Here is an 11,816-nt window from a genome sequence, read left to right as displayed (position 1 = left end):
ACTCCCAAAGCAGCTACTTTGCAGTCACATAACGAATAGTAAACGTAACGCTGGCGAACAGTTGAAAAGGTATAAGGATAGTCTTAAGATAAACCTGAAAAGATGCCAAATCGACCCCCTCACCTGGGAGTCGATTAGTCCACATCGTAACGCTTGGAGGAGCACCACACGGGAGGGTGTCAATACTTTCGAGTTAGCCCGACTGCAAACCGAGGCAGATAAGCGCCAACGTCGGAACGACGCTGCCACCGCCCTTCCCACAGCAGATGGAGCCCTCCACATGTGCAACGAATGTGGGCGATGCTGCCGGTCCCGTATCGAGCTCCTTAGCCACTTCAAAACTCAGTAACTTGTGTGACATCCCTAATAACCCATATCATTTTATTATAGCTGGATGATCGTCATACTCGATTCCGAGTGACAGCAAGGTAGTAGTGTGTGCGCGCGCTCGCGCGCGCGTGCGCGCGTGTGTGTGTGTGTGTGTGTGTGTGAGTGAAAGAGACAGAGAGAGAGGTGTCCTTACTCACTGTTTTCTCCTCCGTCATTTTCTTCAAATGTTTTGCACCACTTTTCCATGCAGCTTTTCCAATTTTTCTTAGGTGTCTGTTTCCCTTGATTCAATCACTGCCAAAGAGGTATTGATATGAAGGAAGCAACGATAATAGATAAAACACAGAACGTAATTAAATTGATACAAGTGCATGACAACTCAAAGTTTAAAAAGACGGGAATTCCTGTTGACAATCTGACCATTTATGAAAATTTACTTAACTTTTTGTTCTAATACAAATTTGTACATGCAGTTCTAACGCCGTAAGTTCCCAGCGTGAATTAATAGTCCTTCTCTCCATTATGAGTTCCCTAACTTCCCTTATTTAATCGCTTCAATTTCCATACATTTTTGTCCCATTTTTATTTTTCAGAATTCACATTTTATCCTAAATAACCGAGAACCATTTAATTTTCATTAACTACGTTTTATTGTATTTGGGAGCAGCGTGTCAGTCACCATTACCGCTAGATATTGTGCCGCGGTTATCGTGCGCTGGTAGTAAAGTGCGATCATCATTCCTAGCTATTGGCCCGGCTGCTATCATTGTCAAATGGTAAGCTGTGGTCATCACTTCCAATTATTGTACTGCTGTTGATATAACAAGCTAAACTGCGACAGGGGGTTATTTGCGAATATCTGGTTGTAACCGTCATTTTAACGTTCTTGAACTTTGTGTCATGAACTTTCGTTATTAAGTATGGTGTTATGGTAATCATTCTCGTTATTGTGTTATGGAGTATTATATACCGTGATATGGTTATCATTCTCGGGTATTGTACTATGACATGATATCATACCGTGCCTTATAATGTGTGTTGACACGATTATCATTATCGGATATTTAGTTATGACTTATCATCATAGGATACGGTGCAAGATTTTTCCCTGTCGGATTCATCGTCAATCAGGTCGGACTGCCAATTGTCCTAGCACAGTGGTTCTCAACCTTGTTTGCCCCATGCACCCCTTTCACCATATGTCATAATGTCATTCCCCCCTCCTTTCCAAGATTGTCTGCCTCAAAAAGTGCATTCCAAATAATATGAATATAATACTGAAAATCCTTTATTTTTTCCATATTAGTACATATACATTTACAATTTTACATGGATTATTTTTATAGTGGAGTTTTACAAATTAAATGCCAATTGAAAATGTTGATGGATTTATAAAACTTGAATAAAAGTAAAATACTTTTTTTTTTATTTATAATGAATTACTTAACAGACCAAACTGAAGCATAATGCAATAAACAAAAAGTTCAATAGAATACCAGGATATTGTAAATTTGTAATTAATTTTATTCAGATGAAGATTACAGTCAATGAGAAACCTGTGATTGTTTTTTCTTCGCCAATTCTGGGATACGCGGAGGAGTGCTTGAAAGGGCACAACGCAGGTCATTTTCTACCTCTAATCTACTACGTTGCTTCGTTTTAATTTGCAACAGAGTTGAAAAGCCTGACTCACAAAGATATGTCGACACAAACGGAAGCAATGCACGGATAGCTTTTTCTGCCACTTTTGGGTAGGAATCGCACATCAAGGGCCAAAATTCTGTGATTGATTTCTCATCGAACATATCTCTTGCTCCCGAATCAGTTTTTACCCCCCCTGAAAACCTGAATTCCCCCCCTGGGGGGAATTCCTCCTTGGTTGAGAACCCCTGCCCTAGCAGCTTTTTGATCATTATTTTTGTTAGTACCTCGACACACTATGATTTTCACTGTGAAATGTTTCACTGTGTGTTTGTTTCATTATAAGTAAACAATTAATGGACTACTCAGGATGCCACCATATTAGTCCTGGCAGTGGTAGTCTCCTGTAATTTCTAGATACTGAGTACTTCTGGAGTAAAAAAACTGTATCATAGAGTATGAGACTTATGTATATTTTTTCAGGATTACCCCACCCGAGCACAGGTCACTGACAACACATCAGGGCCTGGGGGGCGAAAATGAAATAATAATAACAATAATAATCATAACAACAAAACTGATAATAAAAAATAAATAAAAATAATAATAATAATAATAACAATAATAATAATAATAATAATAATAATAATAATAATAATAATAATAATAATACAGAACAATAAAAAAATCAAGAGTGAGAAACGATATATGTATGTTATGTTGTCAAAATAAGAGAAATAATTGAAACCCTGCAATTGTGTGTAAATGTGGCAGGAAGTCAGATGAACAACCTGGAACTTGGTCACACTTTTCGTGGTGCCATATAGCAGCAGGGTCTACCGTTAGACAACACATTATGCTTCCAATATCTTCCCAGGCGGTAGTACCTCCCTGTTTGGTCGCTGCCTAATACCTACTACCTACAACAGGTTTGTCAAAAACCGTCGGTCATGGTGCAAGTGTGTATAATTTATCTCCCGTATGATTGTGACTAATCTCCTGTGAACATAGACTACTTAACACCTTTAAGTAATGATGAAATTAAACAAGAAACTGACTTTAAGAAGCAAAAAGATCAAGTTTTATCAAATTGTTTATTTAAGGCCAAGAAGAATCTACCCCTGCAGCATTTACATTTCTTATCATACTGATAGACCTTTCCGCCCTATATACACTAAAACAGAATGTACGTGGCAGTCATTGTTATTTTTTTTACTTCCATTCTTGATTATCTCACACGAGATTGTCACAATAGGCTGTGTATCAGTTGCAGAAAACCTTCTCAGCTTCATTGGTCGTCTCATTCAGTGCGAGAACGCGAATTGCATGTATGTTAATTTCCTGACTCGCAGAGCTTCGTTAGATATCCAATTTCCACCAAATTATCGTGGAACGGAAGTGAGAGAGAGGTGGTTGAAGAGGAGTTTCCCTAACTAGGAAGACACACAGCAGTGAGACTTTATAGCTGGTAATAACCTCTGTCACCCTGATGCAGTCTCATCCATAGATACTTACTACTACTTTGCTGTCACTCGGAATCGAGTATGACAAACCATCCAGCTATGGTATAATTATAGGAGTTATTAAGGGTGTCACCTAGGTTGGTGCTTTCTGAGGCGACTAAAAGAGGCCGAAACCGGACTGGCTGGGTCGATCACAGAAGTTGCATATGTGAGGGGCTACAAGTAGTGCGGGAGGAGCGGCGGCAGCATCTTTCCGGCGCTGGCGCTTGTCTGCCTCGTTATGCAGTTGGGCTAACTCGAAAGTATTGACACCTTCTCGTATGGTGCTCCTCCAAGCGTTACGGTGTGGAGTAATTGTCCCCCATGTGAGGGGGTCGATTTGGCACTTTTTCAGGTTTGTCTTAAGACAATCGTTATCCCTCTTCGGGTGCCCGCCAACATTACATTTACTATTCGTTAGGTGACTGTAAAGTAGCTGCTTTGGGAGTCTACTGTTGTCCATGCGGGTAACATGGCCAGTCCAGCGTAGTTGTTCGTGGATAATGGTAGCCTCGATGCTTCTACAGTTGGTGTCAGCAAGAATACTGGCATTTGTTCTCTTGTCTTCCCCACGAACTCGGAGGATGGAATGTAGACTACGTTAGTGAAAGTCTTCAAGTGCCTTGAGGTGCCTGCTATATGTGACCCATGTCTCGCTACCATGCGGCAGGGTGGGGAGGACCACTGCTTGATATACGTGTAACTTTGTAGATAATTTCAGCTCCCTACAGCTGAAGACAGTTTCGGAGTCTGCCAAAGGCTTGATATGCACACTTGATCAGATGCTGAAACTCTTCATTGATGTCTGCAGTGGTGGACAGGTGAGTGCCGAAATACCGAAGGTGGGTAACATTTGTGAGGGTAGTACCGTTAAGCTGGGTGGATGGTGGAGGTGTGGCTGAACCTGGGGCAGGCTGAAAGAGAATCTGAGTCTTACGTACATTCACCTCAAGGCCCAAGTGTGCACGCGCCTCTGTGTAAGTGTTGAGGATCTCCTGTAGGGTGAGGTCGTCTGCATAATGAAGTTCAGTAATGGAAACTGCCAACACCTTTGTTTTAGCCTTGAGTCGTCTTATGTTGAAAAGACCCTTCATCTGGTACCGGATGTCATCCCCGCCGGCTAAATTTGTACTGGCACGAGTGAGGAAGGCAGCCAAGTAAATTGACAGTTGTTGTTCTTGTTGTTGAGATTGTCGGACCGTAGTCCGACACGGGCCTTTGCCTATAGGCGGCCCGTTTGGTGGTTCCGGCTGGAGCTCCTAGAGCAGCCAGATCGGATTTGGGATTGGAGGTTGTCCTACCTGCAGATATGAAAGGATACTGCAGGTTGCAAGTGTGAGCGGACCCCCGATCAGTGGACGCTTACCACCAACCCCCACTCTTGGACGTGGTCAGTTTTGGAGTGGCGCGCCCCCCGAACTGGGGTCCGCACTTGCTGGGAGAGGATACTTTCTAAGCTATCTGGGTGGTGGGTATCGTGTGATGACCCGGAGAAGGTGTTGAATGTGGTTTGTTTGGGCCTTTCGGGTTAGAGTGGCCGCTGATGTTGTGAGTGCTTCTTGGAAGTTTTGAGTTTTGTTTCGGAGACTTTGTGTGACTTCGCAGTCGAGGAGATAGTGGGTTGGCTGCTGGCTCCTGACAGTAGGTGCATTCCATGACGTCATTTCCGATCATCTGCCAGGAGCACTTGTACCCTAGTCGTAGTCGATGAAGGCTAACTTGGGTTTGTCTTGGTGTTTTCTTGTCCGCGAAAGGTGGTTCCTCCTTTTGTAACCGCCAGGTACCACTTGGCTGATTGGGAACCAGCGTTGAATTCGTGAAGGAAGCTCTTTTGGATGTGGAGCTTGCTAGTTTTTCTGAGGTGATTCTTGATCTGTTGCACGCTTGCTGGAACTTGAATGTGTACGCTACTAGAACGTGTGGCTGCCTTGGCTGCTTCGTCTGCTACGTCGTTTCCCCCGATCCCTACGTGACTGGGAATCCAGTGCAAGATGACTGGGCGGTTTTGTCTTTGGAATTCCTGTAGCTGTGCGAGGATCGAGGTTATGATGTGGAAGTTGTCTCTTGGTTGACTGTTGCAGCGCCTGCATGGCCGATTTCGAGTCCGTGTGAATTATGATGGACTTGTTGTGTTGTGTTGCAGCGTGTTGTAGGGCCTTTGAGATTGCTACCAACTCTGTTTGTAGGGTGGAGCAGTCATTAGAAAGTCTCCATCGGAGGGTTTGACCTTGGGTGTAGAAGGCCGCTCCGATGTATGATGTTTTGGATCCACCAAGCCGTCTGTGAAATATGATGCTGCATCAGCCGGTGTCTCGGTGGCTATGGCTTCCACAGTTATTCTTTTGAGGTCCTCCTTCTGGAGGTTGGCTTTGCTATCACCTAGGTCGGTAATTTTGAATGTGGCTGGTGGAGGGCTCCATGGTGGAGGAACTACGTAACCATTGTCTCGTATGTCTTGGTTGTTCTTGACGAGTGTTTCTGCTTGCAGGTGTCGGATGACCTCGCTTGCCTCGTGCGACCAGGTGGCCCCTCGCACTCTGTGGTCGAGGTGGAGGGAGGCACTGATTCGCGTTTTGCAGCTGTGGGCTTATCTGATCTACAGATTTTGGCGAGGAGACCGGCTGTCACCTGCTTGACTCGTGCTGCCAGGGGTGGTAGTTCAGTTTCCATTTGCAAATTGCAAATTCTGGTCCACATGGGTGCTCCGAGCATGGTCCTAAGAGCATTATTTTGGATAACTTCTAGCTTAGCTATCTGGTCTTCTCTCAGTTCAATGAGTGCTGGAGCACTGTAATCTACCGGCGATCTGATGGCGGCCGTGTAGTAGGCTTTGAACACATGAATGTTTGCTCCTGCGGTTTTGCTGGTGAGCGACCTCATTATATTGTGTCTGCTCTTCGTCCTGTGCCTGAGATACTCGAGTTGCGGCTTGAAAGTGAGTTTCTGGTCGAACCAGATTCCAAGACACTGGTTGGTGTTGGTCCAGACTACCGGCGTGTTTTGTATGGAGAGCATCTTGTCTGGTGTGTCTGTGCAGATGGCCATCGCTTTCGACTTGGCTGGATTTATCTTGAGTCCAAGTCTGTTGCACTCCTCTTCTATAAGTTGGAGTGCGTATTGCGTGTTGGCTAGTCTGTTTGATCCTCTTACTATGAGCTGTAAGTCGCCTGCATAGCATAGGAGCTTGGCTGTTTGTCTGAACAGCGTTGGACTGAGGATGCCTCCTTGTGGGGTTCCGTTTTCATGGACCCTGTAGCTTGAGGTTACTCCCTGAAAGCGTACTCTTGCTTCTCTCTGTGTGAGGTAGTTCTGGATCCATCCCAGCAACCTTCCTTTGACGCCTTTTTCAGCGAGCGTCGTTGTAATGGCCAGTGGATTTGCTAGTTCGAAGGCTTTCTTCAGGTCGAGGAAGACCACCAAAGCTGGTTTATTGTCCACTATGCTCAGTATCCCGGCGATGTTGTTACCTGTGCCGGTGTTCTCGGTGTAAGCAAAAATGTGAGGGTGTGGGCTGCCTACTTTCCACTTGAGTCGGTTGAGAGCCATTCTTTCTCCCGTCTTCGCTATGCAGCTGAGAAGGGAGATGGGTCTCGGCTTGTCTGGTTCTCTTGGCTTCGGAATGGGCTGTGTATCTGCCTTCTCCCATTCCGGTGGAAGTCTTTGTGCTGTCCATTGATGACTTGTAGCAAAGCCTCGTATCCGGCTTTTCCGGCATGGGAAAGCATGGAGTAGGTTATCCTGTCGGCCCCTGGTGCTGTGTCCTTGCTTCGTTTTAGCGACTTCTGGAGTTAATGCTGGTTGAAAGGTCTGTCGGTGTCATCTTCACTGTTGCAGGCCTCTTCGATCATCTGCAGTCTGACCTGTCGCAGACGCCGTTGTGTCTCCTCCGCCTGTCTCGGGAAGTTTTTCGTTGCTGCTCGGTCAGAGAACAGTTTTGCAAGTCTCTCGGCTTCCTCTTCTGGGTTGGGATGGGTTGGTGGTGGTGGTGTTGCCTTCCCAGATGCTCTTCGGATCTGGGCCCACATTTTGCCGAGGGAAGTGTGCTCGTTCAGTTCGGAGCACCACTTGAGCCAGCTTACGTTTTTTATTTCTTCCTTTTCTTCCCTGGTATCCTTAACTATGACTTGCAGTAGATGTCTGTTTGTTTCCGTGGGATGTCTCCTGTAGTTTCTTCGGGCCATGTTCACTCTGTGGTTGAGTTCTTTCACCCTGGGACAGTAGTACCAGTAATCCTTGTACTGTCTTGATGTGGGTTTTGTTTTTGGGATAGCCTCTTCTGCCACTTGGTGAAATGCCTCGACCAATTGTTGGTGGAGGGTTGTCTCGTCCACGGGTGCTGCGCCGGTCGGCTGTGATTTTTCGCGCCACTTAGCCAGGTGTTTCTTAAAGAGTCCCCAGTCTGCGTTTTGGGTATTGTATCTCCATCTCGGCGGGGGTGGAGTGGGGAGTTTGTTCACCTTCAGTGTTGTTAGGGTGGCAAAGTGATCGCTGGTCAGCGTGAGGTGTAGCTGCCAGGAGGCCGAAGGCTGTAGTGCACTGGAGACGAAGGTTAGATCTAGCCTTCCTCCCCTAGTGTGGGTGGGCTCTCTGGTGTTCAGGAGGCAGATCTCGGGTGTGTCTTGAAAGGGGGTGTATAGGTGTAGGCCGTCTTCATTTGTGGGGCTTACCGAGCTTAGGAAGGGATGATGTGCGTTGAAATCCCCTCCTATGAGTGTGGCGTGGTCAGCGGCTGAAGCGAATAATTGAGTCACCTCCAGTGAGCCCCTTGGGTTCTTGTAGATGTTGTAAACAGTTAATTCCCGTTCTTGGAAGGTTACTTTGACGGCCTGTATCTCAATGTTTTCCCCACATGGAAATTGCTGCATGACCTCGGAGGAGGGTATGCTTGACGTGACCAAGATCATACAACCTCTTGTTGACGCCTGCGTGAAATGCCTCCTGTATGTCTTGTAACCACTGAATTTGAAACAGTGGTGTTCTTGTAGAAGTGTTTCTTGTAGCAGTATAATGTTAAGCTTGTCCTTGGCTGCTGCTTCTTGCAGCAGGTGTTTCTTGATTTTGATGCCCTGAGCATTCCATGTAAGGATGTTCAGGGTGCTGATGTTTTCCACCACTGTTTCATCGGGGACTTCTGGTGGTCCTCGATGGAAATGTTCAGGTCCGATTCCGACTGGATCAGGTTCATATCCTCTTGTTCTGTGGTGGTTTTTGCCTTCTGGGCCGTGGTTCGGTTAAGGGGAGTTGAAACGTACAATTTCTTTCTGGGAGCTGTCGGTATCTTGGGTTCTCTGGTGGCCTTTTTCGGTGTAGAGTGTACCTCGGCTGTCACTCGTGTGGGGACCGGCGTGGCGTCCTCCACTGAGGTGGCTGGAGCTGTGGCGACTTGCCCGAGGACGCTCCCCATGAGTATTTGGAGCTGTGTGGGTTGGATCTTGTGGCCCAGTAGTCCGGCTAGGCCCTCCGCGGAGGTTGTCAGTACCTTGGCCAGGTCTGATACGTGTATCATTCCTTCTGGTGCCTTGGTGTGTGCTTCTTTTGTCTTTTTCGTGGTTGTCGTTGTCTGCTGCTTGGGTGGCTGAGGTGTGGCCGTAGTGAGGCCGGGAAACTGGGCTGCACTTTGGGTGTTGACCGGCTGAGCAGGTTGGCTTTATAGTTTTTGCCTTTGGGTTCCCCACACGAAGGTACTTGGTGGGGCTGGTGTGCAGGCGGTGGGGGCCGGTCTTGCTGCTGGTCGGTTTGCCTGGACCCTCTTTGTCCTCTCGGAGCATCCAGGGTTCCAGGCGTGGTGTTTGCCCCCGCAGTTGGCACACTTGGGGGCAATTTTTCCTCCAATTTTGAGCTTGGTGAGGCAGGAGTGTGTGCCGTGCTTCTGCGTGCAGACTGCGCAGATTTCCTTGTACGTGCACCTCGTCTGATGGTGCCCGTATTTCTGGCATCTCAAGCACCGCAGGGGCTCCGGGACGAAGGGCCTCACTTCGTAGATCCCCCTGGTTTTGAGGTCTATGGTGCTGGGGGGTGGACCGTAGTGCGTTATGAGCACTTGTTTTGTGGTGGCCGTCTTGTTGGACGGGGGAGAGCATCTCTCGGCTTTTAGGATCTTCGGGTGGTTCTCCGGGGGTTCGAGGGATAGTTCCTTTGGGTACCGGAGGACTACCGACTTCATCAGTTTCTGGGCGGGGTCCAGCATGGTTGATGCAACGGTGGTGGTGTTTTTCAGGTAAGTGTCGAGGGTGGTGGCGGAGTCCTTGTCTTTGGGGTCAATAATCTCCCCCTTTAGGTTGGGCCGCACTGAGAACTTGGCCAGTGGATTTAGTTTTTCCATCTCTGTGATGGCGGCATATGTCGTTTTCGTGTCCGTTTTCGGGATCCGGAATTTTGGCAGTGTCGTTTAAATTGACAAGAGAGTTGGTTCTAGTATACACCCTTGTTTAACAACCGTTTGGATGGGGATGAACCGGAATTGGGTGCCATTGTGCAGGACACTGCCGTTCATGACATCGTGGAGTTGCCTCACAATGGCGATGAAATTTGGTGGGCAGCCAAAACAGCTTAGGCCCCACCAGAGGGCTTCCCTGTTGACTGAGTCGAAGGCCTTGGTTAGGTCGATGAAAGCCATGTACAGGTCACGACACTGTTCTCCGTACTTGTCCTGTATCTGACGGGCAGCAAAGATCATGTCAGTGGTGGCAAGTGATGGTCTAAAGCCACACTGAGATTCTGGGAGGAAGTTTTCTGACTCAGAAAGAAGTCTGTTTAGGAGAACACAGGCGATAATCTTGCCAGCTACGGAGAGCAGCGAGATCCTGTAGTAGTTGCTACAGTTTGACCGGTCTCCCTTGTTCTTATAAATATTGACGATGAAGGCGTCTTTAAGAGCTTGGTGGATTTCCTCCTTTTCCCATATATTCTCCAGGAGAGAGTAGAGACAGCTGGTAAACAAATTTTTGTGTTTCACAGGCATTATTTCTTAACCAGTCGTTCTTTAGATTGCGAAGTTCCTGCTGGGCTGCTGCTTTCTTCTTGAGGAAGGTATCAGCTTTGGTCCAAGAATGAGGGTTGTTCTGCCAGTCAGTTAAAGCAGCACGTTTTTCACTGACGAGTACATTCTTTGCCGGGTCATTTTTATCATGCCAGTCCTGGTGTATAATTTTCCTTCTATCCGAGGGTCTCTCTTCAGGTTTTTGTCATGACAGTGTCGAGAATATCCTATATGTACAATGGGATTGGGTTTGTGTGTTGTTGGGCTGTTCATCAGTCCATGTTCAAGGTGCTCACTGAAAGTGTGTGCTATGGCTGGAATATCCAGAGGCTTAGTGTTAAAACCTCTTCTGGAAGCTTGCTGCCAATGCCGTTTTGGGGCGACGTGAAGTGAGAGCTAGGTTCTGACGAGCCGATGATCAGTGTCTTCGTGGTCTGAACCACGCATGACATGGGTGATGAGGATATCTCGGCGATCTCTTTCTCTCTGACAATGATGAAGTCAATGAGATGCCAGTATTTCGATCGTGGGTGTTGCCATGAACCCTTGAACTTGTCTGTGTGCCTAAACAAGGTATTGGTGATAGTGAGGTTGTGGGCAGCTCACTTGCTGAGGAGGAGTAGGCCATTTGGATTACACTTCACTAGTCCATTTCTCCCTATGGTTCCCTGCCAAATGTGAGCACCTCTGCCAACTCTGGCAATTAAATTACAGAGGAGCACAACCTTTTCTTCTCTAGGGATAGAGGTTAGCACTCTGTCGAGGTCGGCGTAAAAGGTCTCCATGATGTCATCCTCTGCATCCAGTGTTAAGGAGTATGCACTGATGAAGAAAGTTGCGACATGAATGATTCAATGGGACTCGGAGTGTCATGAGGCGCTCGTTGATCCCAATAGGCATTCAGTTAGCCCTTGTAGGATGCGTTGGCGGATGGCATACCAACTTCATAAATGCAGTTTCTCTCCGCAGCAGACTTACCCTTCCAGAAGAAGGTATAGCCAGATCCCCGTTCCGTAAGTTGACCCTAGTTTGGAAAACGGGACTCACTGTGATGTCGATGTTATACCTAGCCAGCTCTTTTGCCACAAAGGCAGTTCTTCTTTGAGGATGCTCATTTCAGCCAGTATCTAGAAGGGTTCTGACATTCCATGCAGCGACCATAAGAGGTTGTATAGTTTGTTTTTGTTTGGATCTGTGATTTTGTATGTGTTTTCGACCACATAAGGATGACCTTACTGGGTGCGGTTGCCCAGTCAGATTTTTTTTTAGGCAGGCTATGTTTAGGGCACCTTTTCTAGCTACCTCCAAATGTGGGATGAGCAGACTGGTTCCTCGAAAGGGCTGCTCAGTCGCACAGACAGGAC

This window comes from Homarus americanus, unplaced genomic scaffold, assembly GCF_018991925.1.
Source record: "Homarus americanus isolate GMGI-L3 unplaced genomic scaffold, GMGI_Hamer_2.0 scaffold39675, whole genome shotgun sequence".
Taxonomy (NCBI): domain Eukaryota; kingdom Metazoa; phylum Arthropoda; class Malacostraca; order Decapoda; family Nephropidae; genus Homarus; species Homarus americanus.
Note: the sequence above shows the minus strand (reverse complement) of the source record.